The sequence below is a fragment of the Tamandua tetradactyla genome, chromosome 3 (assembly GCF_023851605.1).
Source record: "Tamandua tetradactyla isolate mTamTet1 chromosome 3, mTamTet1.pri, whole genome shotgun sequence".
Taxonomy (NCBI): domain Eukaryota; kingdom Metazoa; phylum Chordata; class Mammalia; order Pilosa; family Myrmecophagidae; genus Tamandua; species Tamandua tetradactyla.
The window spans coordinates 37768958-37783911 of NC_135329.1; the positions used below are offsets into that span (position 1 = coordinate 37768958).

Here is a 14954-nt window from a genome sequence, read left to right on the forward strand (position 1 = left end):
TTAATCACACATTTCAAAAGTTGTATTTCACAATACATCAACTTCGAGTTTAACTTTCTCAAAGCCTGTAAAAGGAATTTTCCTTCTTTCTGCATGTGGTTTTCAAATGAATACATTATATACATTTTTATTAGAATATTAAATAAAACTATTAAGCAGCATGTAGCAAATTGAGAGCTATAAAATTTGATGTTTTGGAGTTTTTCCATATCCTACTTATTTAGTGCATACCATATTTAGGGCTTTAATCTTTTGTTTAGTGCTAAAAGAGGTTTATTATATTACATTACATAATATTGTACCCTTTTATGTCCTCTTTTTAATTCACACAATATATATAGAACAACTTAATACACTAAATAATATTTTGCATAAAGATAATCTGTTTAGGTTAGTTCTTTCCAGTTTTTTCAAACGCACATGTAAATTTGATTATTTCTATAAAAACAAAAGAAGTATGAAGAAATATGAAAAGGTAAAGTTTGCTGAGTTTAAATCAACTATCACAATTTTATATACAAGCATCTCAAATTAAATAAACATTTACTCAAAAATATTTAATTGCTGGAATTGTGATATCTAGTTACCTTTCTCTACATGTATCTGTGCATATTTATATATGTATATATATTTTGTGTGTGTTATATACACATACATACTTGTTTGTGTATTTATATAAATCCATATGAGCATATTTATGCACTAATACAAATAGATTCATTTGAATTTGAGTTTCATGGCATTAGAGTTTATAGTTCACCTGCAATTGTCTTTTAACTGTAATCACTTTTCACATCTCTAGAAAAGTGTTCATAAATTACCCTTGCTGTGTTTCCTTATCTCTAACCTGTTAATCTTTTACAGTATAACCACAAGAGAATGGATTCAGTCGAACCTGTAAATGAAATTCTATTCTTACTTCATCCCACCCACAAAATAATTATTTACATATATATTATGCCTAAATATAAGTGATAATACTAAAACTTCTAGAAAATAACATGAATATAACTTCACAACCATGGAATAGATTCAGATATCTTAGGATAAATAAAGCATTAACTATAAAATGAAGCAAAACTGATATATTAGACTTCATTAAAATACCCCATTAAGAAAATTTAAAGGTAAGCTACAGACTAGGAGAAAATATTCCTAATGCTTGTATCAGATAAAGAATTGTACACCATACATTATCAAAGTATATAAAGAATTCCTACAAATCAATGACAAAAAGACAACCAATGACAATTGGGCATACATCTTAAATAAAAAATTGACAAAATAAGGTATATGAATAGTCAAAAAAATACATGAAAAATCTCAACATCAGTGATCATCTGGGAAATGCAAATTAAAACCACAAGATAGCACTACATAACCATTGGAATATCTAAAATTATAAAGTTTGACGCCATTCAGTGTTGACGTGGAACAACTTGAACTATCATGAACTGGTGGGAATACACAATAGTATGCCCACCTTGGAAAATTCTTTGGCAGCTTTTTGTAAGCTAGGAATTCCATTCTTTGATATTTCCCCATGTGTAGAAAACATGTGCACAAGATACTGTGTACAAGAAAGTATATAACATTCTCTTTTATAATAACCAAAGCTGGAGACATCTCAAACATCCATCAATGAGAAAATGGATAAAGAAATAGCAACGAATTCATATAATGGAATGCTACCCCAAAATTAAAAAGAATGAATTACTGATACATGCCACAACAGTAATAAATCTTAAAAACATTATATGACAAAAAACAGATACAATGTATCATTCTATTTGCATGAAGTTAAATGCTGAGGGAATTTAATTTTGATAATAAAACTCAGAAGAATGGCACCTGTGTGGGTTGGGGATAGTAATTGAATGGAAGGCGGCACAAACAAACCTTTAATAATGATGGAAATGTTCAATATCTTGAACAGGGTGTTAATTATATTTGTCCAGATATGTACATTTGTCAAAAATCATTTTAATTATACAAGTAAAATATGGGTTTTTCACTGTTGGTTTATTTTACCTCAATTTTAAAAACAACTAGTCTACAACAGGTTGGCTTTGAGAATGAAAAGGATTGAAGTACATGGACATTTGAGATGGAAGGGTCTTTGGATTTCGATTATATTATTATATTTAACTGCATTTTTTTTTTGTATGGCAAGGTCACATTTCATTATCTTTCCATGTGAGTATCCCGTTATTGCATCACGTTTCTTGAATTTTTATTTCTTTGTTTGTGTTTTGTTCTGCTTGCGTGTTTTACTTTGGGGGGAAGTGCATGAAACAGGAATCGAATCCAGGTCTCCTGCATGACAGGTGACAATTCTACCACTGAACTACCTTTGCACCCCCAACTGCATTTTATTAGTATATTTTACTCAAAGTATGTTTCATATTTTCTCCATCTAAAGAACACTGTCTTATTAGAGGACAAGTTATCATCCAAACTATGTTTTAATTCATAACAAATGTTTATATTAATAGTGTTATTAATTCACTATTAGCTGGAATAAGCAACATGTGTATCCATGGAAAATTATTAATAGCCATCTGTTTTATAAACTAAACCTAATAAATCTTCATTTTAAGTTTCTATAAAGATCTATCCACTTTGTAGTAGTAATTCCATTAACCTTATGGAATTACCATTTTTGTAGGTAAAATCAATAGAACGTTGGCAATCTCATAGGTTTCAACCAAAGTTGCTTTATGGATGTTATGAAAATAAATGGAAGGAGTTTCACGAACTTGCAGATCAGAAAGTCTCATATATATGTAACCAAATGTGACAAGGGGTAACATCTTGTAGAAAGTTAGGTGAAATAAGAACAGGTAGAAGTCTACTCTCTGTTGTAATCTTATCACTAATAATCTTCAATAAATCTCACTCAGGAGATTTGTAGAAGGAAAGTTGAATTGAGGAAGGATAAGAAAAGAATGTGTTTCTATGACAATTACACTTTCAACATTAAGGTGGAGTGAAGTTAGATATCTCTTTAGAGATTTTTTACCTTGATTTTGGTGTGACAGATATACCAGATGGATTTTGCTCTGTTTATAGTCAAGCATTAAAAGTTTCCTGTTGGATAAGTAATTGAAATAATCAAGAATTTCTACTCTCCCAATTTGCAAGTTAAAAAAGGAAAACTCTTTACTAAAATGTCAAGTTTAAAAAATAAATAAGTGTATTCAAGCCCTTGGAAGTCAGGGAAGATGTATTACATATTTTATTATTTATTGTAATAAATATCTCATGAAACAATATAATACCATGCACAAAGTAAAATATGAAAAGTTATTTGTTGATTAAATGGTTTATACATACTGATTCAATGGTCTCCATCAGTGTGTTATAGTACAAGCATATCAAACAAGTGACTTAGGGAACGACATTGATGAAATTTTATGATCCATAAGAATTTTATTTAGTACACATATAATTACTCAGCATGAAATTTGTCCAGACATAATAGTTGAGGTCTCTACAAGTGGGGATACTAAAAGCAGCAGCTTTAGGTCATTAACATCCCAGCAATATAGGGCAGGATTTTCCAGTGGACAAGAAAATCTCTCCCCTTGAACCTATCTGCTTTAAGCTTTAAGGTGCAAAAATCACCTTGTGGGAAAAATCTGAAAACACAAATACTGATTCAGTAGGTCTGGTGTGGAACCTAAGATTCCGTGTTTGAAACAAGGCATAAGGAGAATACTGATGCTTCTGGAACATGATAGATCATTTGAGTAGCAAGTCCTTAGACTGCGTGGGGTGAGTAGAAACCCAGAAAAAAGGAAAGAGGAAAAACCACTATGCATCATAACATTTATCCTGATACAGGGAGAGATATCAAGAGAATAGCAACATTTCCAAAGGGCAGACAATCTGCAATTTGCAAAGCGGACCATCACTGTCAATCAGTATTTATTGAGGGATTCCTCTATGCAAATCCTGATATTTAGTGCCCTCCAGAGTAATGAAGGAGACAGGAGACATGGTCTCTGACCTCAAAACACTAACTCTATTTCCAGAGAGCAGATTTAACTAAAATAAAAAAATACACAAGAACACCAATAAAAAGGAAATAAGCATATTAACCTGTCCTAAATAATGATTCATAAATGGTTTACAAATGCTGAGAGATCACCAGAGCAATTGAGGTGAATGACTCTGGATGGCATTTGGTAAGGTTTGTTACAAGATATGCATTTTAAACGATGCAGACTGAGGTTGAAATCTTTAAGGAAGAGAAGAGCCTTATGTCAAAGTTCAGAGCTGGAAACAAGGGAATTCAATTAGAGAGAGGTAACATGAGTCGACCTGCTAACTGGAGAGGAGGGATGAGGTGGATGTGATGAGAAATGAAAGTTATTACAGACATGGGCAAAATTCTTGAAAGTTGATAAGTAAAAAAATATATTGGTTTTCTGAACAGGAAATAATGACATGATTTAAGTGACAGTCATGTACATTCTTTCTGGACGGAATATATTGGAATGAAGAGCCTAAAAATAGAAAAATAGCCTACGAGACTATTAGAGTTGCTTGAGACTGATGACAGGTAAGGCATGGAATAAGGCTCAGGCCATAGGGGTTGAGAGAAATATTGCTAAGGAGAAAATGTAAAAATATACTTGGCCCCATACAATAGTGAATCATATAGGTGATTTCAAGTTTCCCTTTCAACCTCTTTTAGGATGCTTTCTTCTATTTTCAGTACACTCCCATTCTCAGGGCTTCATTACTGCTCCATGTTTCTTTCAGTTAAAGGAAGGTCAAATGATAACTCATATATACTGTAGAATGAATTGCTTTAAGATTACGTTTCTGAATCATAGGTCATGTTTGAAAGCACTGGAGAGATAAGTTTCTAATACTGCAGTCTCAGATATTTCAAAAGTTCTTGAGGGAAATAATTGGGAAGATTAGAAATTTCATCACGTGCTGCAGGCTGAATAAACATAGGAGTTGTTTCCATCTATTTAACAAAATGTGTCTTTAATTGTGAGAGGCAGTATGAAAAAGCAGCGTTAAAAGTCAGGAAAAAAGTCAGTTGCAACTTACCCAATAGTTGTGCCAATTTTAGAAAATAGTTAATGATTGCAGGTCTCAGTTTCCTTTTCAGTAAAGTGGTAAATGACAACTAACCTACTGCCAACCATTGCTGTGAAGGCCAAACATGGAGGAAGGTGGATGGGAAATAACAGAAGAGGAGTCAATATTAGACTAGAAAAAGATCAACCGTGATATGAGTGAAAATAGTTCTGACTTTGCAAAAATGCTTAGGCTTTTGAGAGAAAATGGTCTTCTTTTCTAACCTTATCCTGGGGTGTGTGTGTGTGTTTACAGATCCATAGAAGTTAAGGTTAAAAGTAAGGCCATTTATTTCTCAAGTGACTACCTTGATTATCATCATATAGATGTGGATTTGGGAATTACTTTCGATTATTAATTGTACCTTGGGATCACATATCTGCAAGGGAGCCAGTCTTTATGAAGGATTTCAGAAAGCTAAGGCTAAATTCTGGAGATCTCCCAAGCTAATGAAATTGTAGAAAATAAGAAGTAAACAAAGGGATTAGAAAGCAGTGAACAAGAAAGTGATGGTATGCCGGAAAGGATAATGAACGAAAAAGAGTTTCCAAAAGTTAACTTTTAAATTGACCATTCTCAACAGTAGAAATGAAATTCCAATTTATTCAATTATATATTTGAATATATCTGTACCTGCTACATACCAGCAGAGTGCTAGGATGCTATGAGAAACTTATATATGAACAAAAACTCTTACCCTTAGGATCTTTTGATAGATTTTCTGTATCAAATTTATTTTTTCTATGTTTTAATTGGTTTTTTGGTTGTTGAATTTCAGATGTTATTTACATGTTCTGGATAATAAATCCTTATTAGAAATTAAAAAAATTATTTTTTCTTAGCTTAGTTGGTGCTTTCATATGAAATTTTGCTATACTTAAATTCAAGTGCATAAATTTACATTCATTAAAACTACTTTATAGTATAAATTTTGAAAACAATTCTACTATTTTTGTTTTACCACTACTTTTTGTTTGTTTTGCTTAGCAAGCAAACACAATTAAATACTTCTAAAATATAAGTAACACTTTAGAAGAATATGTTTGCTATAAACTCCATATTTTGAAGTAACAATATTTGTGATCAAACTGACTTTATGAAATTAATTTCATTCTAAATCATAATAAATCTTTGAAAGTGATCATGATTTTAGCAGAGCCTCCATTCCTTTCCATTATAATTCTAAAATATTTTTGACCATCTTTCCTGTGAGTTAAAATGACAAGAGTTATCTGTTGCTCTCATGACTGGACAGTTTTGACACATCCATTTTTTAATGACAGGTTCTGCCTCAAAACCTGCTTGCCTGGAAGAGTAGCTATTACTCAAATCTTTGTCATTCCTGAGTCCAGACTGTCTTGTTCTAAAACCCCAATCTTACTTCACCCCGTAGTTATTTCTGGTGGCTGAGGTCCTTGAAATGGAGAAATTCAGGTGTTTTTTTTATCAACTATACTTAGATATCAAAAGACTAAAACCAACTCAAATGACAAAAAAAAAATCACAAGTATGACCTTTATTTCTAATATCTAATATTAGAAATATTCCTATTTCTAATATGTTGATATAGTCATCTGTGATTATGCTAAGTCAAAACAGCAAAATGAAAACAAAATACATTGTCTTTACCTAGTTGTCCATTCATTATCATCCTCATCGCTACCATCACTGTATATTTGAAGCTGCAGCCAGGACTATATAGGAGTTGCCTTTGGCTTGGTGATGTTTAGTTTTAGTTAAACAGATACGCATTCCACCCCCAGAGGGTTTTGTGTAAGCAGCATTGATTTACAAGGCACAAGAGAGTTCCAAACATGGATATGGATTTGTAACAAGGCAAGGCAGATAAGCCCAGGCAGTTTAATTTTTACATTTTGAAATATCAGCAATCACTACCGGATGAGTGTCACATTATTCCCTTATTTCAGGAATTATGTAACATAGTAAAAATAATCTGGGATTTGGAAAAAGAAGACCAGGGTTTACATTCTAGAATGATGTCTACTAACAATGCTTGCATAGTCAAGTTACTTAACCTCTTGAACCTCTGATTTCTCATATTAAAATGGCGTGATACTACTATCACAGAAAGATACAGTGAAGCTTACATGAAGTACTATTGTTCATATATTGCTTGCAAGTATGTATTTATCAAGTATCCCTTATACAAATATTTGGAAGTAGGAATAATTTTATGAATGTGAAAGTACTTTATAAACTCTAAATTGCTACCTATAACTTTTTATCTGTAGATATTGCTGCATATGTGACTATATATATATATAAAACAAGAGTTACCTATCATGTATTTATATATATATATATATATATATTTCACAGGGTTCAAATGGAATTTAATTTATTTATATAAGCTCATTGTTTCAGTTGGCTAGAGCTGCCAGAATGCAATATGCCAGAAATGGGTTGGGATTTATTAAGTTACAAATTTATAGTTCTAAGATCATGAAAATTTATACTTCTAAAGACCATGAAAATATCCAAATTAAGGCATCAAGAGTGAAATATCTTCTCTGAGGACATGTTGCTGGCATCCAGCACTCCTCTGTCACCTGGGAAGGCACACTGCAATGTCTGCTGGCCCCTCTCTCCTGGTTCCGGTTTCACCATGGCTCTCAGTGTTTGTGATCCTTCTTGCTTCTTCTGGGGTGTTTTCTTTTCCTGAGCTGTCTCCAAAATGTCTCTGCCTTTTATTCTCTCCTAAAAGACTAAAACAAGAGGATGAAGACTCACTTTGAATGGGTTAGGTCACATCTCCATGGAAATAACCTAAGCAAAATGTCCTACCCACAAAAGGTCTGCAGCTCAGTTCTTCTGATATGTACCCTCAAACCAGCATCCATTCTTGAGTTTCACACCAACCTTTGTGGTTACTAGGGAATAAAGGATTCCCACTGCTCAGGGACTCACAGGTCACATTCCTTAACCTCCTGTGTTGTGCAAATTGCTAAGGTGAAATTTCTCAAGAAGGCAATCTGCTGTTTTAGACAACCACGTTTAAATCCAGGATGACCTTTATGCTTTAAAATAATGATCCAAATATCTGTAATTCATAATCATATAATGTCATGATTCCCTCTTCTTATAATTGATTTTGTATCCAGATCTCAGGATAATTTTAAAGAAAATTTTAGAACAATGCACTAGAAGGGACCTAAGAATCTATCCAATGAACACTCTCACCTGTAAACAATTTGGTTGAGTGTGAAGAGCTGAAACTTCAACCCAGGACTCACTTTCTTTATTGATCTAAAAGCCATACTGCATGTTGCAATAGTATTATAATTCCATGTAAAGACTTTCTTGTTTTAATTTATGGGTTTTGTGTTAGTTAGATTCAGTTCTCAACTTGGCCAGGTGAGCATACCTAGTTTTGTTGCTGCGGACATAAGCCAATAGTACGTGAACCTCATCTGTTGCTGATTTACATCTGCAGTCGGCTAGGAGGCGTGTCTGCTGCAATGAGTGACGTTTGACTTAATTGGCTGGTGCTTAAATGAGAGAGCGCAAGGTAGCACAGCTAAAGCAGCTCAGCATTCCTCATCTCAGCACTCTCAGCTCAGCCCAGGCCTTTGGAGATGCAGAAGTCACCCCGGGGAAAGTTGTTGGAACCCAAGGGCCTGTGAGAGAAGACAGCAGAGACTATCCTGTGCCTTCCACGTAAGAAAGAACCTCAGTGGAAGGTTAGCTGCCCTTCCTCTGAAGAACTAACAAAATAAATCCCCTTTAATTAAAAGCCAATCCATTTCTGGTGTGTTGCAATCCGGCAGCTAGCAAACTAGAACAGGTTTCCTCCCTTTTCTCACAATTATAATGCTTTGATTTGTGTAAAGTAGGTTAATAATATCACATTCTAATACAAATTTGAGTAAAATAGGATAGTACTATCATGTTCTAGCACATTCAAAGTAACAAATAATGCTAGCTCGATGCTTGCATCATAATACTCCTTTGCTCTCTCATAGAAGGTCCATTTTTGCCTTGCAAATATAATAAAGATATCTAGCTGTCTGCAAGAGTATAACAATTTGTAAAGCAGCACAAAATTGCAATTATCAGGGTGTCTTATTTTTTCTTGAAATAAAAATAATTGCACAGCTTTAATTGTTGTAGCAATTACATCTTTAATTAAAGTACCTGGAAAATCTGCATTTTCTCATACATTCATGGATAATATTATTTATCTTAATTGCTATTAAGCTCTTTTGATAAGCTGCTATTCTATTTATTAATCATAATTTTGTTTTTTACACGAACACTTACAATCATTTAGGAAATAAATGAAAAGCATAGACAATCTACACATGCAAAAATCTTGGTTGGCTGCTTACTTAATTGATTTTTGAAAATAAAGCAGCATCAACACGGATCTGTTGCCTCTAAAGTTTTCAGTTTAAAATATCTATAAACCTTATTTCTCTTGTAAAAATTGTAATGTTCTTTTTACAACTCACAACTTCTTTAAAATTCTTTTCTTTTCTTTTCCTCCAGAGGCATAACAAATTCATAGTTCCTTTTTTTAGAATTTGGTACCATCTGATTACATGTTTGGTATATATTTCTGGTTATCTTTCCTCTTGAACACTGCTGTTATAATAAAGTATGGTTCTATATTTCAATAAAGACTCTGGACTCAGGATCAATAGAGAAATTTGAATATAGAAGGTTAATAAGTATTTGTGGACTTAAAAACAGGCTTCTGATTTAAATCCTCATCTCCCACACACTCCTTTCACCTGATTTTGTCTGCTTACTAGACCGAGACAGCTCCTGTCACTCAATTCAGCATCATTTTTTGAGTCATTGGTCTATATCACTACTCAAGAACTTTGATATTTTTTACTAACCTCTTATTTTTGGCATCTGTGATGGAATATCTTGGCATTCCTACTACTTCTTCTCTTCAACTCTTTAATGGTACATTTTTGTAAACCTTCCAGTTTTCCAAACTCAGTCATAGTTATTATTTTCTTTCCACTCTGCAGTCTCCCCTGTGAGGTCATTCAAGACCACGACCGCAGGAATTCCTCTGTACAATGACAGGGGTGCAAGGGTAGTTCAGTGGTAGAATTGACGTTTGCCATATGGGACACCTGGGTTTGATTCCCAGTCCATGTACTTCCTAAAAAACAAAAAAAAAAAACAAGCAAACAAAAATTCAACAAAATGGTGCTGTAATAACAGGATACTCACATGAAAAAAGAATGAAATGTGACACCCGCCATACAGCATACAAAAAAAAAATGAATCCTAAAGTTTTATCTCCATCCCACAACATTCCTCTGATCTCCATGTCCCTATGCCCGATGTTGACTAGACATCTCCCTTTGGATGGCTCAGAAATAATCTCAATCTCTACATGTCCCAAATCACACAACCTCACATCTTAACCCGTGATGTGAGCCAAAATCAGAGTAGGCTCTTTATTGTTATCTGTAGAACGAAAACAAAATGATTCCACTGGTGACCATCATGGCCTTTCTCATGTAACTTGACTTCTCTCATCCTGAGTTTTTTTATCATTTTATTTATTTCACAAGCACTTCTACAGTCCCATCTTTGAACCAGGTGCCCTTCTAAGCACTTTGCAAATTCTAATTCATTCAGTCCTCATAACAAACCTTTGATATAGTACTCTTATTATCTCCATTTTGCAGATAGGTGCCAGAGCAAAGAGATGTTAACTTGTTCAAGGTTACGTGGCTAATACAATTAGAATGGCAATTCAAACTCAGGTGATCTATATCCAGACTCTGCACATGAACCACTGTGCTATGCTTTCTCTCTGATCATTTAAGGAATGAGATTGGGCCAGGTCATCTGTCTCTGTTAGCTCACTCTATAATCATTTATGTAGAGAATATGAAAAAAGGGAGCTAGTCTACCAGGGCGATAAAATTAAATTTTACTGCATTATATTTTGAATTTGTCTTAGCTTGACCACAAAACAATGAAGTACAAAAGGGAAGCCTAGCCAGAGCTGCGGGCGCTCCTTCTGCCCACGGTGTCTCATATTCATTCTTAAGGAACTGAGAACTTAATCTTCCAAAATGTCAAAAAGACCATCTTATGCCCCACCTCCCACCCCAGCTCCTGCAACACAAATGCCCAGCACACCAGGGTTTGTGGGATACAATCCATACAGTCATCTCGCCTACAACAACTACAGGCTGGGAGGGAACCCGGGCACCAACAGCCAGGTCACGGCATCCTCTGGTATTACGATTCCAAAACCCCCAAAGCCACCAGATAAGCCACTGATGCCCTACATGAGGTACAGCAGAAAGGTCTGGGACCAAGTAAAGGCTTCCAACCCTGACCTAAAGTTGTGGGAAATTGGCAAGATGATTGGTGGCATGTGGCGAGATCTCACTGATGAAGAGAAACAAGAGTATTTAAACGAATACGAAGCAGAAAAGATAGAATACAATGAATCTATGAAAGCCTATCATAATTCCCCTGCATACGTTGCTTACATAAATGCAAAAAGTCATGCAGAAGCTGCTTTAGAGGAAGAAAGTCGTCAGAGACAGTCTCGCATGGAGAAAGGAGAACCTTACATGAGCATTCAGCCTGCTGAAGATCCAGATGATTATGATGATGGCTTTTCAATGACGCATACAGCCACCGCCCGTTTCCAGAGAAACCACCGCCTCATCAGTGAAAGCCTTAGTGAGAGTGTGGTGCCAGACGTCCAGTCAGTTGTCACAACAGCCAGAATGCAGGTCCTCAAACGACAGGTCCAGTCCTTAATGGTTCATCAGCGAAAACTAGAAGCTGAACTTCTTCAGGTAGAGGAGCGACACCAGGAAAAGAAGAGGAAGTTCCTGGGAAGCACAGATTCATTTAACAATGAGCTTAAAAGGTTATGCGGTTTGAAGGTAGAAGTGGATATGGAGAAAATTGCAGCTGAAATTGCACAGGCAGAGGAACAGGCCCGCAAAAGGCAGGAGGAAAGGGAGAAGGAGGCAGCAGAACAAGCTGAACGTAGTCAGAGCAGCATTGTTCCTGAGGAAGAGCAAGCAGCTAATAAAATTGAAGAAAAGAAGGAAGATGAGAGCATTCCAATGGAGACAGAGGAGACACACCTTGAAGAAACAACAGAAGGCCAACAGAATGGTGAAGAAGGCACGTCTACTGAGGACAAGGAGAGTGGGCAAGAGGGGGTTGACAGTCTGGCAGAGGAAGGAACCAGTGATAGCAACACTGGCTCAGAGAGCAACAGTGCAACAGTGGAGGAGCCACCCACAGATCCCATACCAGAAGAGGAGAAAAAAAGAATAAGTGTTGCCTTGTTTTATGTGTTCTAAATACTTTTTTAAATGAAATGATGTTTTTTGGAGTTTTAATGGTGTTACGTGGTTTGTGTATTAATTTTTTTCTTGTCCATATTACACTACCAAAGGCTTTTGGACCGACCACACAGCATCATGGGCCTAATGGCACAGTCGCCTTTTCCTAAGCAGTTGTGAAGATGGCTCTTTTCTCTGGATCTCATTTCTAGCTCTCAGCTGCTGAAATGCTTCAGAATCTAGTTTGAGAAAACGCCCACCTCTTTGGGGAATTATCCTTTGATGCTGTAGAATCTACTCGGTTCTCACCATTGCCTTTCTACAGCTCACTCGGGTGCCTACCAAAGCCATAGCTTTAAACCTTTCCAGTCCCATCAATAGCATCCTGAAAGTCCCCTCTCCTGTTTACTTCTGCAAAGAGTAGCTTCTTGAAAATGTAATCATGTGTAAGAATTTGTTCACTTCCCCTTTTCTGTTTTTAATCAGTGTGTCAGGTACCAAGAATTGTGTTAAGAAATTGAGTGTAGCCCTCAACTACACTTGGATTGGACTGATCTATAATTGTGGCTCTCTCCATAGTTAGAGTTGTTACTAGTTCATGAAACTAGTGCTCATTAAAGTGAGCACAGCACATACATGTTATCTATACTGTTTTTTTGTTATAATTAATATAGGGTACATTCTGATAAATTTATCTTATTTTACAGGAAAAAAAATACTTTTTTACCAAATTTTCCAAAGACAGAATAGATCACAAAACTTAAGGAATTGAATAACCTTGTAATGGAATAAATAACTTCCAAATGTTTCGTGCATTCCAGAAAAACAGCTGGGAATTAAGTTCATCCACTTAGAATTGTTTTACAGTAATCAAAACATTCAAAACCTCAAGGCTCGAACTTGGAGGAGAGCCAGCCTTTTTGATAAACTGTTAGTAAAGTTTTGGAGATTAGAAGCAAGACAGTTTGTGACATGTATGCTTCACAAAAACTAGAGTAGATTTTTACTGAAAAGTGGTACATCTAATGGTCTATGTTTTTAAATGTCCAAATGTAATAAAAAAATGAAAAAAGTCTCAGTCTTTTTAATGCAATAAATATTTGTGCGCAAGCAAGCAAAAAAAAATGAAGTACATAATGCACATATTTAAAGAAATGTTTATTTGATGAATGGAAAATTAGCACAAATGATGCAAACACTTGTGATATTTAAGATAACATAAACACCTTATACTGTTTGCTAATTATTTCAGTTACGCATTTGTGTCTCAAATCAGGCTCTACTTTCATGTAGAATGACACCATATTTCCACGAGCTTTTGAAAATGTGCTGATAATAACCTTCTTTCCCAAGCCTAAGCTGATTTCTATTCATCAATTCATTTATTCTTTTATTATGTAATGAAATATTTATTGAAGTACTTAAATAAAAATATAAATATACATTTTATACCTACAGCTTACCAATTGGTGTGTTAGAAGCTAAAAATATGACCATGCCCATAATAAGGAGTTTACATTACAAAGAAAAAAAAAAGAAGAAAGAAAGATTTTATATTTCCATAAGAAATTGGAAGTCCAAGTGGAAATATGTTAATAGTGGTTATTTCTGGGGGGATAAAATTACATGTGATTTCTCATTGCTTTTCAAAATTTTAAATAAAATATGTTTGCTTTTAGGATTAGAAAAAGCGATTATGAAATTCATTTTAAACATCAGAATTTCTTTGAGGACTTTGATAATTTAATGGGATTCTGTCCTGGCATATTTGTTTACAAATACTTTAAAGAATTATTTCTCTTTTATCAGTTGCCCTCTCCTGGAGCATGGTATGTAGTAAATACTCAGTGATTTCTTATTGAATATGTGTGGGCATTTAGTACAGAGAGAGGAAAGCAGGGAAGAAGATGGAGAAGTTGAGAGAAAAACCATAATTACGGTTAAAACTAAGGACAGAACCTTCTGCCAGATGCCTTTCTAAGCACTTTAAATGAATTTACCTTCCATTTTCTAAACAGCCCCATGAGGCATGGGCTATGATTACAAATTGTGATTTACAAATACAGAAAGGCACTGAAAGTTTAAGTAATATGCCCAAAGGCAATTAACTCGTAAATAGCAGAGCTGGGATTCGAACCGAGGCAGTCCGACTCCAGAACCTGCACACATAACCACTGTCAGGGTCCATTACATGTGTTCTCAGGTGAAAAATCACCTCAGTATTAATCGGTAAGTAGGGTAGTGTTGACAGTATAATGCAGAAGTTTTACTGTGTTTATGTGACTTTTTTCATAAACAAATGAAATCTGAACGGCAGGAGTAAGAAGTAACTTTCAGGACAAATTGTGGTGGGGGAACATCAGTCTGACTGCTGATCTAGCAGCAGGAGCTCTTTGGGCCATATTTAAAGGCAATTTAAAATAACATATTGTGTCCAGGGCTCCATATCCAGAATTGCATCCGTGGCTTGGTACACTCTCAGCTGTGGCAGGTCACATTGCTTCCTTTGCCCTCTTTTAAGACTGCCCCATGGGCTGCAAAAGT

The 14954-nt window shown here is 35.0% G+C and overlaps 1 protein-coding gene and 1 pseudogene across 1 annotated transcript in view; both read left to right on the forward strand.

Annotated features, from left to right (window-relative positions):
* Positions 1-14954, forward strand: part of LOC143675538 (CUB and sushi domain-containing protein 1-like) — a 925048-nt gene that overhangs the window by 511103 nt on the left and 398991 nt on the right. The gene's annotated exons all lie outside the window — the stretch shown is intronic.
* Positions 11085-12625, forward strand: LOC143676031 (SWI/SNF-related matrix-associated actin-dependent regulator of chromatin subfamily E member 1 pseudogene; annotated as a pseudogene).